Raw genomic sequence first — 22130 nt, forward strand, 5'->3', positions numbered from 1 at the left:
TTGCAACTTACCCCTTTTTCTTAGTAAGGTAAAAATCGCATGTTTTTGTAAATTTAAAAATAACTGGTAAAACCAATTATTTTTCTGATTACGTCAGTTTGGTGTCCCATTAACCTTAAAACTTTTGATGTACAAGAGGTATGATTATCTGTAAGCATTAAGATTTTAGAAGCCATTGAAGTTGAAGTGTTGAATGTTGCCCCAGTTGACGGTACTTCTGATCTCCAGGTATCTTCCAAGTGCGAGCAAAAATTAAAAAAAATACATACACTCATTGGACAACTCACGAAATATGTCTTTCTAATGTTTCACAACCAGGAACTAGGCAATCAAAGCACTACGTTAAGGTTCGAGGACGATTTTTACAAAAAAAAAACACTTGATTAAAAAATTAACAAAAATATCCTCCAACATCTTTGACATAATGTAAACAAGGTGACAAACTCGGTTTTGTATACTTCGTAATTATCACTCCTAAGTTTGTAGCAGTTCAATTGCCGAATCCTGTAGTTTCACAACTACCAGTAGAAACCAATTTCTACTTACGATTAAACAAAGCTATCGTGAGTATTAAGAAGCGATCTGAACAGATATTAACTTAATTTATTTTGCTGTACGTATTTTGAAGAACTTTAAAAAATATTATCACTCTTTTTTAATCTTCGAACATTAAAAGTAAAAATACGAGAGGGGGGGGGGGGGCTGGTGGGGAGGGGGAATTTTTCAGCGTTACTAAATTTTTAGAAGGGGGTTAGTCGCAGCGTTATGATTTGTGACATACGATTGGCATGGTTTCAAAAAAGTCATTTTTTGCGTTACGTAATTAATGGATGGCGCCTAAGTATAAATATTTATGAATATTGTTGAAGTCAGGGAAAGAATTCAACATATTTATAAAAAAAACTAAGAAAGCAGTTTACACTGATAAAAAAGAGCTAAAAAATGTGTAAATTCTTAATAGATTTAAATGATTGATTGATGAAATTGCATTGGTAATGTCTTTCAAGAGCAATTTTTAAACAAAAAATAGACATATTTGGAATCCAATCCCTATCATACGCACTTTGAATAACTTATTGATTTGAAGTTGTTCGTTATAAATATACATTTTTCCAAATTGATAGAAAAACTGCAGTTTTGGGTTAAGTTAAAAGAGCTTCATAAAACTTTGTATTCTACTTCCCTAAGTATAAATAGTTTTGAAATGAAAAGCTTGGAGTAAATAAAAATGAAACTTACCCTGAACATTTGAACTTACTACTTAAAATTATTTCAATCCTATATTTGTTCGATTCGTAAAAATGTTACTACTTGGTATGTAAGTATAATAAAGAATTTCATTATGAACAATTATTGCATACTTGAAAAACGTATGTTTTGAAAGCACACCTTTATGATAAGGAGGTTGGCGTTGACTTGATGGCGGCGAACGCGTTTTTTCTCCGTCCGTGGAAATTGGGTAATTTGTTGGTATTTATAGTGAAAGTTATCGAAGAATCTTGACAAAAAAATTGGATTGGATAGCGAGGATATGTGTTGTACCAGGCAGAATCCCTTTTGTATCCTGGGCCGCTTAAGGGGGGGGGTAGGGTCTAACACTTTCAAAAAATCGATTTTTTTAATTTTTTTATTTTCTTATTGTAAAACATTTCAAGAATGTTGTGTCAAATTTTCAAGTCAATTGAAGCAAAACTGTAGAAGTTATAGGCCTTTATCTCCTCCTATCTAATACTGCAAGAAAGCAAGAGCAGAAACTTTAAACGCGTTTTTCTCGAAAGCACATTTTTGAAGTCCGTGGACATCGTCATTTGAAAACTACTTATCCGATTCTTTTCAAATTTGGAACATATTTTCTTCATACAAAATACCAGACCCCAACGTTTTTCTTTTTTGATTTTTTTACTTTGGGGAGATTTTACAGGTGAAAAATGGCGGATTTTTTAGAGAAAAATCGTAGTTTTTACTTCAAACAGCCACAAAAATTTCATAAAAATTTTTTTAAGTTAAATAAAAACGTTGGGGTCCAGAAAAACATCTATTAAAAATATTTTGCTCTGATTTTTTGACTTCAGATGATTCTGTGCTGAGATACAGTGTCCACCGCAAATCGTGTTTTCTAAAAGGCATCCTCGAAAGTGCTCCGTCACCGGCTTATTTTTCAATATTTTTCTACGAAAAAATTACTAAATGTTCTTTTAACAATGCTTTGTATAATGCAAAAAATTTTAATACATTTGTTTGAACGATAGCTCTAGAAAAAAATCGTGAAAATGGTGTTATTTTTATACCCGTTAAACCCTACCCCCCCCTTAACTGTGTGTTTTATTCGGAACTCGCCTACGGGGGCTTGAATTAAACTCCTCAGCTCCATGTGTTGTTTAATTCAGTCTTTTTCCGGAAGAAAGACTAGTGATTTGGAAAATGAGATGGTGTACAAAATTCCAATAATTTTGAAAAAATTGAAGTGCGTTTGAATTATGTTGCAATTTTGTTTCTATTGAGGAAATACGTGGGAATTCCGCGTCGAATTTTGATATATCAAAAATCAAATAAAGGTTAGTTCTTTTAGAAATGGGACACTTTCTTTTGCTGATAATGGACCGTTGGAATAAACTATTTTACAGAGAGATGTCACCACTAGCGCTGAGAGCTGTCAAACCTCACGACCAGAAAAAAAGACTCGCCTAAAATTTCATAAGCGCGAAACCAGCAGTTGGCTCGGATAAAGAAAAACGAGAAAAACATGTTTGAGATTTCAGAATATGTTGATTTCAAAACCTATTAAAACAATCAAAAACTTTTTGTTCCGAGAATATTGCTCACTCATTGTTCGTTGATTATTAAAAACACTACATGTATTCCGTAAGTTTCTGATATATCCGAATTTTGCTCTTTCTATTTTCGTTTCCAGTTCCTTCTGGAAGTTTTACCCAACTGAACTAAATACTCGCAAAACTAGATATTCCGTTTCATCAGAAGGTGATAGAGAGTTTAAAAACAAGACAATCTTTTGTGTTTGTGTTATAAATTCATTGATATGGAATTAAGGAAGTACCTGAGTACAAACACTCATATTTACCAGACCTTTATTACTATAATGGCTAAACTTTTCTTCTAAATTTTTCTTGTATTTTGTTCACTCTTTATAGTTCTAATACAACCGGCCCAAAAATCAGGCTCGTTACTGTACCGCCATCTTCTAGCAGCAACAAATTTGTTTGAAGATGCGACAGATGGCATAGTTATTCCCCCCTATCGGTAAAATATGCAGAAGGCACTTAAATTTATCCATTCATTTACTACTACTCGGACATTAAAAATTGGCAGCATTTTACTGCCTGTCGAAATTTGTAACCGACATATTTTTTGAAAAATTTTAAGTTCACTCGTTTTTTTTAGACATCTACGATGCAAGAGAAAAAAAATTGCACACTTTCCTTCAAAAACCATCATTATCAAATTCATAGCTGAAAAAACCGTTGATAATTCAAAGAATTACTGTGAAAAAGTATGAAAACATTTTCAAAATATTCCACAAATTCAAATCAAGCATTGGAGTGATGCGCATTATCGGCAACTACGGTTAAGGGTCATCAGGGATGCCATACCAGAATTTTTAATTTTTAATTAGCAAAAAACTAAATGTAGATCGCTGAAATGTCCAGAACATTTTTTCTCCGGTAAACTGAAAGTGTTGCATCGTTATGAGTTATGCAAATCTAACCTCAAACAACAAATTTTTGCTAGTTCCAGAGCTCGTGAGCTGTATATCCGGTAGCGAGGCTATGAGAAAGATGATTTCTGATGGACGACAAAACTTATGAAAAACCCTTTATCAAATAAATTACAGCGGTTGAATCTCATAACATAACTACTCGTGGTAAATGTGTAGCCCATTTAAATGTGTATCTGCTGGTTGTTTTGTAAAGAATATTATGATTTGCCAATATTCAGCTCCTGTGGAAAAAACAACAATTTCTAAACGAAAACATTGATTCTTGCTGTTTGTGAAAGCCTAAAAAGAGAAATTCACGATATATACCAACCGATTATACTTTAATATTTATTTCATGTTGGTTTTGTTTCTTTATTATTTAGTTTTATCAGCAGAAATTCCATTTTGAACGCTTTTAAGTGGCACGAAAATAATAAAGTTTTGTTAATTTCAAATCATCTATATCCACTAAACTGGCCTTAGTTTCTTTTAAAAAAATAAAGAACCGAAGAGTAGCAGAAATTGAAGGAGGAGGATGTAGCCACCTTGAATATAATTTACAGGAAGTAAAAGTTGGAAAACTTATAAATATCATGACTGAATAGTGTGTGCCTGCCGATAGGTGTTACCAAGAGTAAAGTAGAAATTTTTCTTACAAAAAACGATAAATATTTTTTTTAAATTTTATTCATGAGTAATCATCACATTACCTTCATTATCTTTATTGAAAGTATTTCGATCAAGCGAATGGTGTTTGAGATACACGCATTCGTAACTGTCCCATTTCTTAAAGAACTAAGCTTTAGGTACAATTGAAATGTACACCAGCTGCCGTTCTATATCAGTGTTTCTCAGTTAATCAGTAAATTGGAAATGGTGCACGTTTAAAAATGGAAATATTAATAAATAAATGAAAATTCTATAAAGTGATTCATGGTGGCATTATAGAATGATTTTTTTTGTTCCCGCATCGTGTAATGAGATTTCTCCATGCATGTTTATCGATTCCAAACGTTGCTGGTTTTCGGCTTGCTATGACTTTTTTCCTTAGTCGTTGCCTACTTAAATTCATGGAAAATTAAAAATTCGATATGGAATGGGAGATGAAAGCGAAAAGTTATTCTTTCTCTCCTTAAGAAAAACCCGTAAGATCTGTCAAAAATAGCGTGAAATTTTAGCTGCATCCCACATGCTCTAGTGCCAAACCTTCACCAAAATTTGGCACCGCTTCCTTCGCCTCTGATGAGTAGACTTCATAATTTTCTTGTGCTTGAGTGAGGTGCATTTGTAATACATATGTATTATACATGCAGATATAAACCAAAATATGAGCGCTAATAATCATTGCAGCTTTGCCTACTAGCGACACGACGCATACGTCGCGACGTTGAAAATCAACGACGTATAGTGAGTTTCCAAGGAGACTTGGAGTATGCGATTGATGGCCTAAGGAAAATCAACAGTAAATAACATAAACAAAGTTTATGCACTACATGAAAATCGCCTACTGGACTGAAAAAAAGAATAACAAGCCTTCGAGTGACAGGAACCTCGCTAGTAAAAAGTGTCGCTAGTAAAACTGTCACTATTCGGTTTGGTGCTATACACATAATAATTTAAAAAAACTTTCATCACGCATGTGGGTTTTATTCTGGAGCAACCAAGTTTTTCGCTTTCATTCACAACGCTTAATGGAGACATGCAGTGCAAAGATAAGTATCCATTATAATTTTCTTCTCGTGCGTTGAGGTTTCTAATAGAAAATGCCCTTTTTCTAAATTAATGAACACTTAGATTTAAAAACAGTTTTTTGTGATCTGAATTTTGATTAATCATATCTTATAATTCAACTTTAAATCAATAAAAGGAAATCATAGATGCATGTATTAATATGATCTAGTTTTTTAAATTTGAAACCGTAAAAAATTGAAAGCTTATTTAAATGGACAACTTTTTTGGTAAGTAATCTATAATTAGAGTAAATAATTGAAAAAAAAACCTTTCGAGCTCTTAACGGACTTCGGAAGCTTTTATGTTTTTCATATGTTTTTCGTTCCTCTCCTTTACTTTCAAGAGCGAGTAAAGGCGCTTTATCCTTGGTCGATGGCCAGAAATAATTCAACTAAGACAACTTAAGCTTATATTTTTAAGATACGTTTATTATTTTCATAAAATTCAACAAAATGCTTCTGTCCAGGTTTTGTGCTTTCTGTGTACAAAATAAATCATTTCAAGTCGCCAAAGGATGTTCCTAGTGATTGAAGTAATTAAATAACATTAAACATGGTTTTTTCATCAAGGAGCAATTTCTTAGCATGCTTCCAACGAAACTTATGGTAATGGTGGTTCAAGTTTCTTCTGTTCCTGTGTTGCAGATCTCTCTGCTTTCTCTGCTCCATGGTAGGCCCAACCATTTTTATGTATTTGATCATTTCAATGTTTTTATGTTAAAATTATGAAAAGCATAGACAAAATCAAAGAGAATGAACACATACTTTTATTATTCACTAGCTGACCCGGTGTGCTTTGCTACACATTCCAAAAATGAATGATTGCTAGAACCCAGTTCCACTGAATGGAGGGAGGGGTGCTAAACCACTGGAAAAAACATTTGTTGTGTTCGAATACCCTCTCATGCTAAATTTGGTTTCATTTGCTTTATTGGTTGTTAAGTTATGCTATGAAATTAGTATCGGAACCCCTCTTCCTACCTATCCACTACCTGGAAGGAGGGGATCAAGATCAAGCATTCGGTGTATTCAAATACAATCCCATGCCCAATTCTGTCCATTTGTTCGATTGTATGATTGTTCGCATACCATATTTGGTTCCATTTGTTAGAAAAGTTCTTGGTTCATGCAAAACAATCGTATGTGAGCTCTCGTCTTCTTTAACTTCCCAATGCTTTTCTATGCCAAAGTTGTTACCATTAGTTCTCAAGTTATGCGAAAAAATGTAAAGGAGCCCTCTCTCCTTCCTATCACGCAACCGGAAGTAGTACCAAATATTCACAGAAACATTACTTGTGCTCAAATACCCTCCCAAGCCAAATTTCATTCCATTTCCTATGAAAGTTCCCGAGTGATGTGAAAAATTGTATGGGAGTATCCTCCTCCCTCAAGATTTTCCGCCATGAAAACGGAGGTTTTTAAAAATATCATAGAAACATTTCTCGTAATCAAATATCTTCCCACGCCAAAGCTGGATCCATTTGCTTGATTATTTTTCCAGTTATGCTGAAAACCGTAAAGGAGCCCCCTCCCCACTTTCTATCTCCTCAACAGACGGAGGGAGAGGTACCAAATATTCATGGAACTATTTATCGTACCCAAATACCCTTCCAAGCCAAATTTTGTTTCATTTGCTCGAATAGTTTTCAAGTTATGTAATAAAAAAGGGGTTAAAGGCCCCTCTCCTCCTACTTGAATCTTCACTGGAAGGAGGGAAGGGTCTGAAATAGTCATAGAACGATTTCTCGTATTCCACTTCCCTTCTATGTTAAATTTGGTTCCATTTGCTTGATTAGATCTCCAGATATGTAAAAAATTGTAAGTAAGGCACCCTCCCCCTTCCTATCTCCCCACTGGAAGGAGGGAGGGGTACCAAACCATCATAGGAACATTCCTCGTGCCAAAATACACTCCCATGCCAAATGTGGTTCCATTTGCATGATCAGTTCTCGAGTTATGAAGACTTATCACTTTTATTTTTATGACCCCCTCCCCCCTTCCAAGAAGAGGGAGGGGACCCAAACTATTATAGGAACCTTCTCCGGCCTCCAATACCCTCATCTGCCAAGTTTTACGCAAATCGGTTCAGTAGTTTTCGAGTCTATAGGGAACAGACAGACAGACAGACAGACAGACAGACAGAAATTCATTTTTATATATATAGATTGGGACTCAGACATGAGTTCTGGCTGTGGAAGTACGATGGGTGATTAGTGATTAGTAAGTATGTTTTGAAAGCACATCTTTTAAAAAATACCTTTTTATGCAAGAATAAATATTTTTTTACAAAAACAATTTTCTACAGGGAATGTTTCCTGTAACGTGATTTTTGAAGAATTTCTGATTTTTTAATTTCAAAATAATCAAAATAAGAAACCGTGCTCGATGCTAAGAATACTAAGAGCAGTATCCATTGTCTCTATCTCTGGAGCCACCTGGTTTATAGTTTTAACCATAGTTTTTTTCCCTCAGCTGAACAGTTAAGTTTCTGTAATCTTTTAAGTGTGAATCAATTGATATTATTTTTTTATGCATCAAAAATTAAGTTTGCAAATGAAGAATCTAAAAAAAAAATAAATTTCATTTCCTTTTTAAACTATTTGAACAAAAAAAAATATGAAAAAAACATTGCATTCATATATTTCTGAGTAAGACGTCTATAAAGTTGTTTTTATCGACATTTTTTTTATTGGATTTATAATTGATACAATAAAGAGTTGATAAATTTAAAAAAAAGGTGGCTCGAGAGAGAAAATCGACTATTTTTAAATCCTACTGCTGAATAAGTTTTCAAAGAACAGCGATCTCGTCTTTAAAAAAAATTTGTTTAAACTTATAACTCTTTTTATAAAAACTGTCATGAAAACAAGATGGTCGAGAAAAAAACTTATTGCATTTTTGGAACCAGCGCCCCCTTAATTATTCAAATTTTGTTCTCTAATTGTTTGAACTTCAGAAAAAGTGACATTTTAAACCTTGTGATATCTGTGATGATGATAAATGATGACATGGTACGATTTAAGGATGAATCATCCTACAGAATGAAAATCCCGCATAAAGACAAAGGTACGATCAAACGAACACTACTAAGCTTCCATTCATTCAAGATCATCGAAAGATTTGAGCTTATACCCTACCCTGGGTACTCCAAACAAACCTCGCTTCAAGTGGCCACTTTGAGGAAAACCTCAGCCAACAAGTTACTAACAAACCGGGCAATGGAAATGAATGCGAGTTTTCCACTTTTCTCTTTGCAACATTGCATTGCCGGGAAAACACCAGAAACAAGCCCCTACTGCAGCTTTGCTTTGCTTTGCTGTTCCAGCTTCGGTTGGTAGCAGTAATTTTCAAGTGCCCAAGCCAATGGTAAACAGTTGCAAATATTTATTAGCATTCAACTGCATCGCTACATAGTTATAGTACCTATAACTAGTTGTGAAGCTACTATAACTTTGGCTAGCTGTAGAATCCAACCGACCGACTAACTATATTTGTGCTAATGCATATACTGGTAATGTTTACATTTTTATAGGGGAACAGTGAATGGGTGGGTGGGTCTCTAACACCTTTTCCGCACCCTCCCAGTACAGCCCCTCCTCATCCCTCTCAAGTGGACGATTAAGGGTGTATAATTTTGCGAATTGATGGATACTTTCAACTACGCAATTACGGTTTGCGGAAAGTTGTTACTAATTTGCAAACTGTACTTGAATGTTGCATTACACTCTAAAGTGGGCGAAGAGAGAGCTGGCAGTTTTTATTTACAGTCCATATTAAGTTGTTGTGCAAGTCGTTTCATGTATGTTTGAAGAGCCCAATCCAAAAACCGAGAGGAAAATTATTGGAGTAATATGAGCGCATGGAAATTTAGAACTGTTCTGATGTAAGTGGTTATTACTACATATATGCTTGAAAGTTGTGATTAAATCAACTCAGTTAACGTTCTATGCTTTGGAATGGAGTAACTAACGATAAGGCTTACCATATTAAAATATCTAAATGATGAACATTTTGAAGAACCATCAAGAAATAGATTACTTTACAGGTCAAAAGTAGGACAAATCGGAAAGGGAGCGTGGGTTATCATGTGCCACTTTTTTTTGCTTCATAACTTTTTTAACATGTGCAAATTTTTGTAACGTTCTGTCAATGGGTTTTTAAAATAGCGTCCAATAAAATAATGACAAATTTGGCCGATTGTCCTCCTTCGGCACAAAACAACATATTTGACTTTTTGTCACTCCATCACAGTTTTCACGTAAGAACACGGTTCCAGATCCAACCTTAACAGAGTATAAACTTTGTAAGACCTATTGAAGTGCTATTGTAGGGACCACATGAATGTAGTTAATATAAAACTTGGAGGCCGAGACTAAATGTTTGTAATCTTGTCAGATATTTTCAAGTAGTTGGACAATAAAGACGCAAATCCCAAATCATCAAGTCTTGCTTATTACAAATCGGCATCCTGCAGATTTCAGAAGTGGGATAACCGGGTGCTACCTTCTGAAGATTTTATTCCAAGAACCCGTGAACTAATTTGGAAGCGGCTGAAGCTCCTGTTCCGGAAGGTACCTGAACTGGAAACTCTGGGAAGATTTGAAGCATTCCGGATGCTCTGGTAGTTTTCCAGGCACTGACGCTGTCAGGATGGCAGGCAGTGGTGGAGCCAGAGATCGCGGATGTACGTTCTTCAGCCAGATGATGCAAGGAGCATCCCAGGTCAGGTAACGGATCCAGAAGTTGTGGCCAATCGTGAAGAAGGTCGAGAATCTATTTGAAACAACCCCGTCACAGAAGAATTCAGAAGCAGCAATCCAAAGGTTCGCATTTATTCGACTCCATAAGGCACTTCATAGGAAGAATGGAAAACGGACCGGATGCATCGGTCAGAACTGAAAGAGCAATTATTCCAGGCACTTACGCTGCCGAAGGATGGCAGGAAGTGGTGGAGCCGATGATCGCGGGAGCGCGTTAATCTTCGATGAGGTGATGTGTGGATCATGAAGCGAAAATTGAATTCGAATTCAAGAGGCTGAGTTTCTGGATGTAAGAAAGTGATAGGTGATAGATTTAGAATATTAAGACCATGATGTTCCGAGAGTAAGCTTTTTATTTTGTATGTATTTTATGAGGTTTCCGACATGGCTAGATTCTAATCTGGTACATCGAGGACGATGTAAAGGTCAGGATGGCCGAACTGTAGGGACCACATGAATGTAGTTAATATAAAACTTGGAGGCCGAGACTAAATGTTTGTAATCTTGTCAGATATTTTCAAGTAGTTGGACAATAAAGACGCAAATCCCAAATCATCAAGTCTTGCTTATTACAAATCGGCATCCTGCACTATGTAGTGAAAACGGTCGTATTTGGAGGAAGTCTTATTTATATATTAAGCTACTCATCTTGTCAATCGTTATGAAACACTGACTGATTTGTAGCTTCCATAGATCGTCAGCCTAGCGAAGTACTAAACATCATTTTTTTCATTTTTTCTTCTTGTTTTTTTCCGGGAAACATAGGCAAGTCCTGTCAATGGAAAGTTTATGGCTGGTAACCTCCCAGGTGCCCGTCAAAGTTTTCGTTTTGCTGTCCATTAAAAAAATTTACAAAACATCTCCAATCCCACTAGCGGTCCAATATTTTGCGCACGGTTTGACCACCGTACTTGGTTATATACCGGTGGGCAGCTTTTTTACTTAAAAAAAATGAAATCAGGCTTGTTTATAAGTCAACTAAAAAAAACAGTCAGAAAAATTTATATTTTTCAACGCTCAATAGAAGTGACATTTCCGGAAAGCGCTTGATCCTTAACTTCATGAAATCAATCATCTCAACTTTAATTAAAATTTAAGCTCACTGTTAGATCCTCTAGGACTGCTAAAACGATTCATCATGTGAACTTTGGTCGAAAAGTTGATTCACAGCAGTTTTTGGGTCTCCAACTGGGACTTTCCAGGATTTTTCTCAATCTTGCCAAAAAAAAATGTGCTTGTGTATTGAACGCTATCTCAAAAACGACTTGAATGATTGTAACCAAATCTTGCACACGTACACATTACATAGCTTAACAGCTTCACTGAAAATTTGATGAATTCCCATACATGCGCCCAAAAGTTATTCACAAAACAAAGTGTTGCATTTTTTTTTTCGAATATTATGAAAAATCATTTATTTCTGATTTTGAATCACTTGAACTTCTTATTACCAAACCCATCTCAAACATCAAATATGTGGTTTGATTAAATTTTCTTAAATAAGATTCTAATTAAACTTTTTGCTTATCGAGAATTTACAGTTTAAATCGTGATTAAATTATTTTTTCAAAATCATGTTTTTTTACTGCGAAATTTTCAATCAACCTGCAGAGCGTTTTTTTTGTAATCAGCTGTGGCAGAAACCCTATGACAATAAACTGGAGACGGTGCACTGGATAAGATACCGGACTGGCAAGCCAAGATGAGATGTTGCAGTGAGTTCGATTCTCACTATAGAATTTTTTTGATGAATTATCCAATAGGATGAAAATTCCATAAAATACAGTCTTCGTTGTGCTCTTGTCGCGTACGGTTCACTACTTCGAGCTCCATACGGTCGGTCGTAAAGCTACAAGTTGAAAAAAAATTATTCAGTGAATTTGAGCGATGTACAGCTTAAAAAAATGGTTTTCTGTTGTATAATACGAAATGTTTTGACAATTTCAAGTGTGAGTGAGCAGTAAAATGTTAAAAAAGAGTGAAAGTGTTGTGAAAAATCCGGCGCCAACACATGATTGTACATGAACACGGAAGCTCCCAACGGGCGGACAACATTGTTTAAGAGGAATAAACGCTAACCCAGTAAGCAAGCTCCGTTTATTCATGTTTCTTTGTTAAGTAATAAGTGATTTTGTTTAATCCTTCGATAAATATTTTCATTACTTCTAATATCTACCTGTAAAACATCTATGTATTACTGTTCAATACAACTTTTTTGGTTTACGTAGGAGCACACGTAGGTATAAACCTTTTTTTCCTTTAAAATAATCGTTGACTTTGAGCATGTTTCCTTCAAGATTTTATGAAACACAAGGTTCTCCGTTTTTCACAGTAAGTATGCGAGGAGTGAACGGAGTGCCCAATGAGATAGTTTACAAACATTAGATTATTTGCTCAGCTGTTCTGTGGTTTGTTGGTAAATAAACTCCATGAGTTCCGCAGTTGCCAAGCCGGCTGATTCGGGAATTTGATATACGGTAACACCCCCTATATATACACACCTTGATTTCCTTCATGTTTCTGTCGTCGCACATAGGAGTACGTAAAAGAAAAAGTTGGCCAAAAGTATTTTTTAGTTTTGAAATTAAAAAAAATAGTTTATTTTGACTTATCAAACGTTTTAAAGATCATTTAAAATATCTTTTACAGTTTTCGTAATTTTTCATAATTTTCTATTAGCAATTTTCTAACATTGATATGACATGACAGATAATCCAGGTTAGAAAAGTTGTAAAATTCAAAAAAATCGAGATTTTTTATTTATTTTTAAAAGTTAAATAACATTTGAAAATATTCGAAAAAAAATATTAATTTTACCGAGCTTTAATTTGAAATAAACGAAGTCCTAGGTGACTTTTTTGTGGAAATAATCTTTCCATATTTTTAAACTTCAAACTTACAAATATCAAAAAATGCGCGAGATTGCGCGAGTTTTTTCTTTTGCACAGGATTATTGAAGTTATCAATTTTCCAATGATATCAAACATTTTGCCGAGACTTGATGGGAACACAAACAAAAACACTAATTTGTAAAAAAAAATCAACGTTTAAAACAAAAAATAAATCGAAGAATTTTCAAAGTACTGCGAACTGTCTCTATAGTCATCGAATTTTGTCTATTATACTTAAAATTATAAAACATCCCTCCATTGAAGTTTTCCATTTCAAATTTTCATTTTTAGTCACTAAAGAAAGTTTTTTTTATTGATATGACGTAGTCACGCTGATTCAACGATTTGTAGAAAAATTCTATCTCATAATAATACTAAAGTTTCGATAGCTGCAACAGCTTATAAAAAAAACCAGATGTCAAAAAACTGACCGGTAAATGGTGCTAAATTAATTCAAAAATCAAATAAACATTGACATAAAAGTAACCAAAGAAATTTAAATTTTGAGTTTTGGCCTGGTTTTTGGGTGTGTGCGTCGCGTCGTCCATATCTTACGTATTTGCCTACATGCTCGTACGTTGCTTTATTCGTGGAACAAGAAGCAGATGAGAATGAATGTTTGAAATATTTCACAAATAATTCGTTCAAAATATGTAAATGAAGATTTCATTTCTGCTGCTAGTTTTTTTTAACAAAAATTGTATAAACTATAATTCATTAATTATTAATATTAGTATTAATTGCATAGTTGGGTGATTAATCAGACACCTCGTGCGCGAGAGCTCAAGCAGTTCGGTTCGTTTGTTCGTTTGCTTCTTTCCTACGCGTAGTGCTTGGCGAGTCGGTGAACAAAATTCAGTTTTGGTTCGATGGTTTAGAGAAAATCGAGAATCGTAGTACATCCGAAAATTAACCGATGATATGAATCATATTTTTAAATCAATTCATTAATGGAAGAAAATGGTGTCAAAAGTCCCTTTTCCTCTGTGAAAGTTTGGTTTTTAGTTATGACGGTTATTCCAGTCGTTATTTTCTAATTTTATAAATGTGCGGTATGCTGGAACCGTATGATTAAACGATTCCAGGAAAAGAAAACTTTAACGATAGTGCCGAAAAGTGTAAGAACTAGAATAACATCGGGTTTGAGTGGAAATCATATAGTGTTTTCGTTTATTAACAGTGGTAACCTAGTTATCCACGAGTTTTGCCCGAACTGCTGTTATTGTGTTCGTTTATTAATTCAAAAGTCCACTAGTTTTAAAAGACATACACCCGGCTTAGCCGATTAAGGCTTTAAAGACTGAATAAACGACGTGGACAACTTAAGATTAACATTTAACGACCACCGAGACGTACCGAGTTTTGCCCGAGGTTTGAACCTCAAGCAGGCGGTTGCAACCCAATGAGGTATACTTTTACTAAGGTGGCGCAAAAGAACGCACACTATTGCACGTAGGAGAGAAAAAAGGAAAATAAACATAAACGAAGCCTACGTCGCGACGCGTCGTTGTCAGGGAGCTCAATTTATTCTAGGCAAAATGCGTCGCGAAAATGGTCGGTAGTGACGTCACTTCTGTCATGGTAACATGTTTTCGAGGAAAAAACTTTACTACTACCTTTGCAACATTTCTTTCTTATCACCTCTCTTTCCACCACATTGGTTGCAACCCGTAGAAGTTGTCAGTGTTTGGGGTAAGCATAAGGTTGACTATAGCAACCATGTATTTGCATCGTCCCGGGTGACGATTCTGTTTGTTTATTCAGAGAAAGTTTTGCCCCGCGCCGGTGGAGAAAAACGAAAACGGCAATAGTTAAATTGACAAAAGACGCCAATACATGTCCGAACATGTCTCCCGGGTGCTTGGCGTGGCAAAACGAGAGAAGAGCAGAGGTGCAAAGAGATCCCTTTACGCTACATGCAGTGCCGATTCTTACAGCCCGACGTCAGCCACGAAAGAATCGTCTTGCAAAGTTGCAAACTGATTCTTTCTCCCTTACGTACAGAACGTCGAACGTGTCTGCAAGTAAAATTCAACCGCACGATGACTGCACGTTCCGAAAATTTCAAACGATTCTCCGAAGTTAAGATCACTTGCAAACTTGCAAGCCCGAAGATAAAATCCCTTGAGCCGAACAGAAAGAATCATTTCCGAAGATAGCTACAGTCTGCAACTTGCAGACTGTAAGTTGCTTGCATGCAGCGCGATGATGCGATGTAGGTACGTTTGCAAACTTGCAAGTTACAGACAGAACCGTAGACTCTTTCTTGTGCTGTGCGGTTCGATTCGTTCGTTCCACCAACCTAAAACCGAACCGAATCCATGGAGAAAAAAAGTGATAGGCCGAGGTGCCGCCGACTATTTTGGTTTAGGTTTGAAATGATCGATTTTACCACATGGAACGCGGCAAATTGTTGGTTTACAGCTAAACCTCTCCACAACTGTTACCAAAAAATTCTGTCAGAGTGTAGCAGACCACAGAAAAAGACATGACTCCCAAGATTACTTGGCAAAGATGACGTGATTCTTATACATGTCGAAGCAAATAAAACTGAATTCTAAATCTGAATCACACACAACTTAATCTGTGATGCTACTAATCAAGTGATACTATCTTCGGAGAATCGATTGAAAATTTCGGGCCGAACCTCCAAAGAATTTTAACGCAGCTCTGTTATAAAGCAATACAGATGATTTTCAACAATAGCTTGAATCAGTTTTAGTTAACAACTTTGTATTCATAAATAACTTGTAAGATGACAAAGTTATAATCAAAACAAATGTGCTTGTATTTGCTTTGATGATTTATCTCAATCACCCTAGTATGATAATTGAAAACTCAAATAACAGTTTTGCATCACTTCCTTTCGAATCCGTCTTAGAAGAAAACGAAACGAACACGAAGGCACCAACAACAACAACAACTCCAACATGTCCTTACTCCTAACTCTTGTCGTACGGCACGCCGAGCGTTATGCGGATTGTCATATACCTACATACGCACGCTTCGATGGCTGAACGGCAACTGAATGTATAAGGCTATGATCATTTATAGAGAATTCGTTTTCAAGTGGTGGTGCACCGGGGCACTACCGGTAGTGCACTTTTTGCTGTTTTCATGCTCGTTTTCACGAAGAGTAGTCCACTGGTAGTGCACCATAAAGTGGACGGTGGAACACTCTGAAAATATTCGGTGTTGCTTGCGCTCTCACCAATACTATCAAGTATTTTGACAGCACGTGCTTCCCGATGTAAACAAATATCAGCTGGTTGGTTTATTTCTATACCGCAAAATTGCGTTCGAGCTGTTTTTTTCTCTTTATTATCCCGAAGAACGGAAACTTGATCCGGATTCAATACCAGTGCCGTTTCCAACAGAGGCGTAGAATTTCACCTGGATGGCACGTTCCAAAGCAAACAACGCTCCAAGAAGAAATGTGCCCAGAAGGCTTGCTGCAATCGGTTCCGGGTAATGTCGGAAAAGAGCAGCAAATCCGAGTGCAAAAAGGCCAACCCAAAGATTTGGTGGAATCGCCCAAACCAAAAAGTTTTCTTGTTCGGGATGGTCCTATAAGTTAAGGTCTCCACAGCAAGAAGCGTTCAGCTGCATCGAAGCTACTCTGCTACAAGCCAGCTTCGAGCTGTGCCTTAGGGCGACGATACTCGGTTGCACCAAGTCCCGGATTCCCACCCGTTGCCCTTCAAAAACGGTAGTTCGAGACTACACCCGCATTGGGAGCTTGAATTTCGTTCGTTTCGGTCTGTTAGCAAAAATTTCTCCCCTGACTTCCGCGATCCGAGTTCGCCATTTTGACTTCCAAGAATTTTTTTTGTAATCTGAAAACGGAAATAGCTACTCGAACGAAGATGAGATTTGCGAGGAATAAACGTTCAAAATACCGGAACCTTCAAGCTGGGGTAACTGCAGTCTAGCAGCAGCAGCAATAGGTATTGCAGTTATCATCAGAGCCAGAGGCGAATCTACCAAGCAAAATAAATCTGAAATCTTCACAATTCAACATAATATATAAATTCATGCTAAAATTTTCATATTATTTAAAAGACAATGATCAATTAAAATAAATTTCATTTCAATTTTCGAAGTCAAACGAAAACAAATACCAGCTGTAATGGATTTTTGACAGCTTGATGTTTTCTGTTGACACTGCCGATTTCACGCACACCAACAAAATTTAGTGCAAAACTCGATTCATGCTCGTTTTCATCGTGGATGGTGCAACACTTTCGGGTGGTTAAAACGAATACGGTATTAGTATCCGGGCAGTTACAAACGTGTGTATTTTAAAAACTATTCATTTGATCGAAAAACTGTTTATGGAGGAAATGAAGGTGTTATTATGACATTTATTGAAAAAATATGAAAAAAAAATTTATCAATGATTTAAAGAAATACTCTAACTTTTTCATAAAATCACTTTTTTATCTTTGTACACTTTTTTCAGTCATGTATTGATTTATTTTTTTACCACAGAAGCAAAACCTTTGCAAAATCATGATATTTCACACAAACACACCTAGAAAAAGCAATTGGAATCCTGTTGGAACTTTTTCATGAGTAGGCATCTCAAAGAATTTGATCTCTTAAATCCGGTTTTAACATGAATTTTTTTTGTCCATCGGAACACATCTGTCATATTGCGTAAAAACCGAATAAACAGATTGCGATCTTTGGAACTGATCATTATTAGTTGTATACTTGGTGTCTATTAGTCAGACAACACTTTTTGGCTGCCGGAAATGGATGTTTTGCATTATTTATAGAGTCTGCATCCAGTTATCCCCAATAACCATAGACTATTTATTTACCATATTTAAGGTCAAGGGTTGCACTCCGATGGTTGGTTTGAACTTCATGTAGATCCTAGAGTGGCTCCTTATACTTCTTAACCATTTAGTCCGAAAAAAAAATCAGAAAAATTCAACAGTTGATGAGCTTTCAAGTCAACAATGAAGAATTCTCGAGGCGCCAAATGCGTAAAAGTAGCAAATTTGTGCAAAATTATTTTAACCATGTCTTTTTGCATCGTAAATATCTCAAACACACGTTAACTTAAAAATCTATCAAAAATAGGAAAGATAGTCCTACCAACACAACGGTACTAAAGTTTTTCATGTCCGAGCTCTATTAATGCAGCTATCACCGAAACAAAGTGCCCGGATACTAAATGATCATAGCCTTAGTCGGCGGCACCTCGGCCTATCACTTTCTTTCTCCATGGATTCGGTTCGGTTTTAGGTTGGTGGAACGAACGAATCGAACCGCACAGCACAAAAAAGAGTCTACGGTTCTGTCTGTAACTTGCAAGTTTGCAAACGTACCTACATCGCATCATCGCGCTGCATGCAAGCAACTTAAAGTCTGCAAGTTGCAGACTGTAGCTACCTTCGGAAATGATTCTTTCTGTTCGGCTCAAGGGATTTTATCTTCGGGCTTGCAAGTTTGCAAGTGATCTTAACTTCAGAGAATCGTTTGAAATTTTCGGAACGTGCAGTCAAAGGATTTTACCGCGCGGTTGACTTTTACTTGCAGACACGTTCGACGTTCTGCACATAAGGGAGAAAGAATCAGTTTGCAACTTTGCAAGACGATTCTTTCGTGGCTGACGTCGGTCTGTTAGAATCGGCTAAAAGTCGTGCGCTGCATGCTACATGTAGGGATCTCTTTGCACCTCTGGAGAAGAGTATGAAAAAAATTAAAGCAAGCGTTGGGTGGCAGGGGTGAGGAAGTGGTATTTATGTTGGTTGAGGAAAAGAATGGTGTGGGGTATCGAGTTATTCAACTGCGCTAAATTGTGCCGTGTGATATGGGCATTAGGGTGGCCCAAAATTGTACTACGTCTGCGATGTTGGGGGCTCAAGCTTCAAATGATAGCTTAGGGTGTAAGAAACAATATTTTATAGGGCGGCGACTCAGAAATATGATGTTTAGAGGTCGCACTGGTTCGATTTTTGAAAAAAGGCCATTTTTTCGAAATTTTGTTCAAATAACATTTTCAGATCTTGAAAAAGTATCAAACATGTGTCTCTAATATTTTTTTAATTTTCTTTATAATGTAAGTTTTAAACTAAAAATTTATTGGGACTATTTTGGACTCTCAATTTGTATGAATGTTTTTTTTTAATTACACAATACTGTGATTTTTTGTAAAAAAAATAATTAAAATTAACAAAAAAGTGTACTTTGGATTAAGATTTTTAATCAATATTGAATTCAAAAGATGCGCGACGTTAAAATGTGCAACTTTGCAGAAGAAAGTGTACAGCTATGACTTGTCGTTTCAAAGTAATTCAAGTTTCACTGTGGAAAAAAGACACAATTTTCAAATTTTTGCTAAGAATTGCTCTATATTATGATGTTGATGAGTTTCGAGCAATCAAAGAACCAAATAAACTCCTGATATCAAATTTTTTCATCCTTTTATCGGTGCTGTGTGGCAGTGGCCTAAAGAATACTGCCACTGGGATACTGGTCCATGTCGTAAGAGGCGACTTATCCAGTACTTCCCAGATACGTTTATCTCATATTTCTGTCTATTGGAAATCAATGAGGCTGTATCTGGGCGGGGGAGAAAATAGGTCAAGGTCAATTATTGCATGCAGAGTTTAGAAGTTTTTCAAGTTCAAAACATTGGAAGGAAATGTTTTGAATCTGAATCAGTTTTAAATTCTTGCTAGTATTTTTTGACCTTTGTACGTATTTTCTCTCGAGAAGGGTATGCCAATAGTGCATATGTAGTATATGCATTTGCACAAGCTGTATTCTTCCATATTTTCTCGTTTTACCAAATTGGAATATGATTTTTCATTTAACAAATCTCTTTGCTCTCCTAGTAACTCCATTCAATAAAATCTCTTCACAAGTGTTCAAATGTGAATCGCAAACGCATCGCTTACGGTCCCATTGCTTCTGAAATCATAGAAGAATATGATCTAAATTACATCAGTTATATCTGTTACGTCAAGCGCAAAATAAGTGTATTTTCCTTATAATGGACAAGTATTCAGTCCCTTCTATCTTTGGATTGGCAACAGAATTTTGTGGAGGTAAATGTCCGTTCATATAAAGATATTTAATTGTAAAAATTGCATCATGGTTATTCAATCATTGAGCCGTACAAATATCGTTTCCGTGAAAAAAAAAAAAAAATTCAAAAAAAAAAAATATATATATTTTTTAGGGTTGCCAAAAGGCTTCAATATTCCCTATTAAATCAAGTTTTTGATCAAAACTTGTATCGCATGTCGACAGTCATATCTGTTTCACCTAATATATGTCACTTCTCTTGTATTGACACATGTTCCCTTAGCTTTAGAATGGTTATAGTGTTAAGAAGAGTCAAAGCTCCTTTAATATCGTACTCTGATATTTCGTATCATACGTCAATCCTGGTTCTGGAATCCACTGCTACAGCTTCGTGCAGTGTTAATATCGCTTGTATCAAATTTGGCGTCACAGAAGCTCATTGTAGTCGTCTAACCAGTCTAACTGGTCAGTAAAATAAAAATATATAAAATCAAGACTTTGTGTTCTGAATCTCCTGTATGGTTAAGCTATGATTCAGAGGTACTATTGTACCTATATTTACCTTCCACTTAGTGTGTACATGTCCCTCTTTTGCCCGACTTCATTCTTTTTAATGTATGTCAGAATTTAACAAAGGAAGTTTAAAAAGTCCTTATTTCCAATATTTTGATTAAAAAAAAAAAAAGCTTCATTGCTTAAAAATCCCTATGTGGACAGGCTAAATGCCAACTTTGCCATTCTAAAATCGTTTATTTGCCCTCATTGTAGCATCCTGGTTAGAACATTTTCTGATCATTGTAAACTCAAATCTCCTGAATTTTGTAGTTGTGAATCAATAATGTATGACTCTTTTAGCTCATATATGCCTGTTATTCGATTGCTAGAAAGCTTTTATGTACTCTCGCCTATCCTGATATAAGTGTATCTCATTCTAAGAATTTAAACTAAAATAACAATCTGTCATTTTTCACCCAATGTGGTTATAAGCTTCAATGCTTCAAAATTCCTACGTGGATCGGCTTTATGCCCTAAATATTTATTTATTTTCTAATCCTTTTATGGTTTTCAGGTTTCTCAGGTACAGTACCGTTCATAATTGTATAGAAATTGGAAGTAAGCGCACTGCCACTTCGACTTTGAACTTCCATAACTTTTTACTCTGATGATATTTTTTGATCATTTTTTTTGCGTAAGATAGATCAACTATCACACTATTATAACACAAAATTTGAGCTTTCTGGAGTTTGTGTGGCCTGAGAAACAGTAATTCTACGAAAATCGGGCTTTTTGGACATTTCTCATTCAAACTGCAATATCTCTAAAACTACGCAACATTTTTTTATTGAAATTTTGCACAGTGATTGTTGAAATATGAAGCTAGCATGTCTGAAGTTTATGAAAGATTCTATCGATGAGATCAAAAGTTACGCGAGGTGAAATATTTCAGGCATGAACCTAGAAATGCGATTTCTATAGAATTTTGGACGATTCATGAGAACAATATCGTTTCCTCCACCAATCAGACAAAAAATGTCTGGCAAAAGCAATGAAGAAATGAAAACATGGAATAAATTATCCATTTGTGTTTTGAAATCAGAATCTCGCGATATTTTTGTGATTTTTCGGTTGAAATAGATTTACTGGTTGTTAAACAGAGAAAATGATTTTCCTATGGAAATATTCGTCCAAAATTCTATAGAAATCGCATTTCTAGGTTCATGCCTGAAAAATTGCACCTCGCGTAACTTTTGATCTCATCGATAGAATCTTTCGAAAATTTCAGACATGCTAGCTTCATATCTCAAAAATCACTGTGCAAAATTTCAATAAAAAATGTTGCGTAGTTTAAGAGATATTGCAGTTTGAATGAGAAAAGTCCAAAAAGCCCGATTTTCGTAGAATTACTGTTTCTTAGGCCACACAAACTCCAGAAAGCTCAAATTTTGTGTTATAATAGTGTGATAGTTGATCTATCTTACGCAAAAAAAAA

This window comes from Uranotaenia lowii, chromosome 2 (assembly GCF_029784155.1).
Source record: "Uranotaenia lowii strain MFRU-FL chromosome 2, ASM2978415v1, whole genome shotgun sequence".
In the NCBI taxonomy this organism is placed as follows: Eukaryota; Metazoa; Arthropoda; class Insecta; order Diptera; family Culicidae; genus Uranotaenia; species Uranotaenia lowii.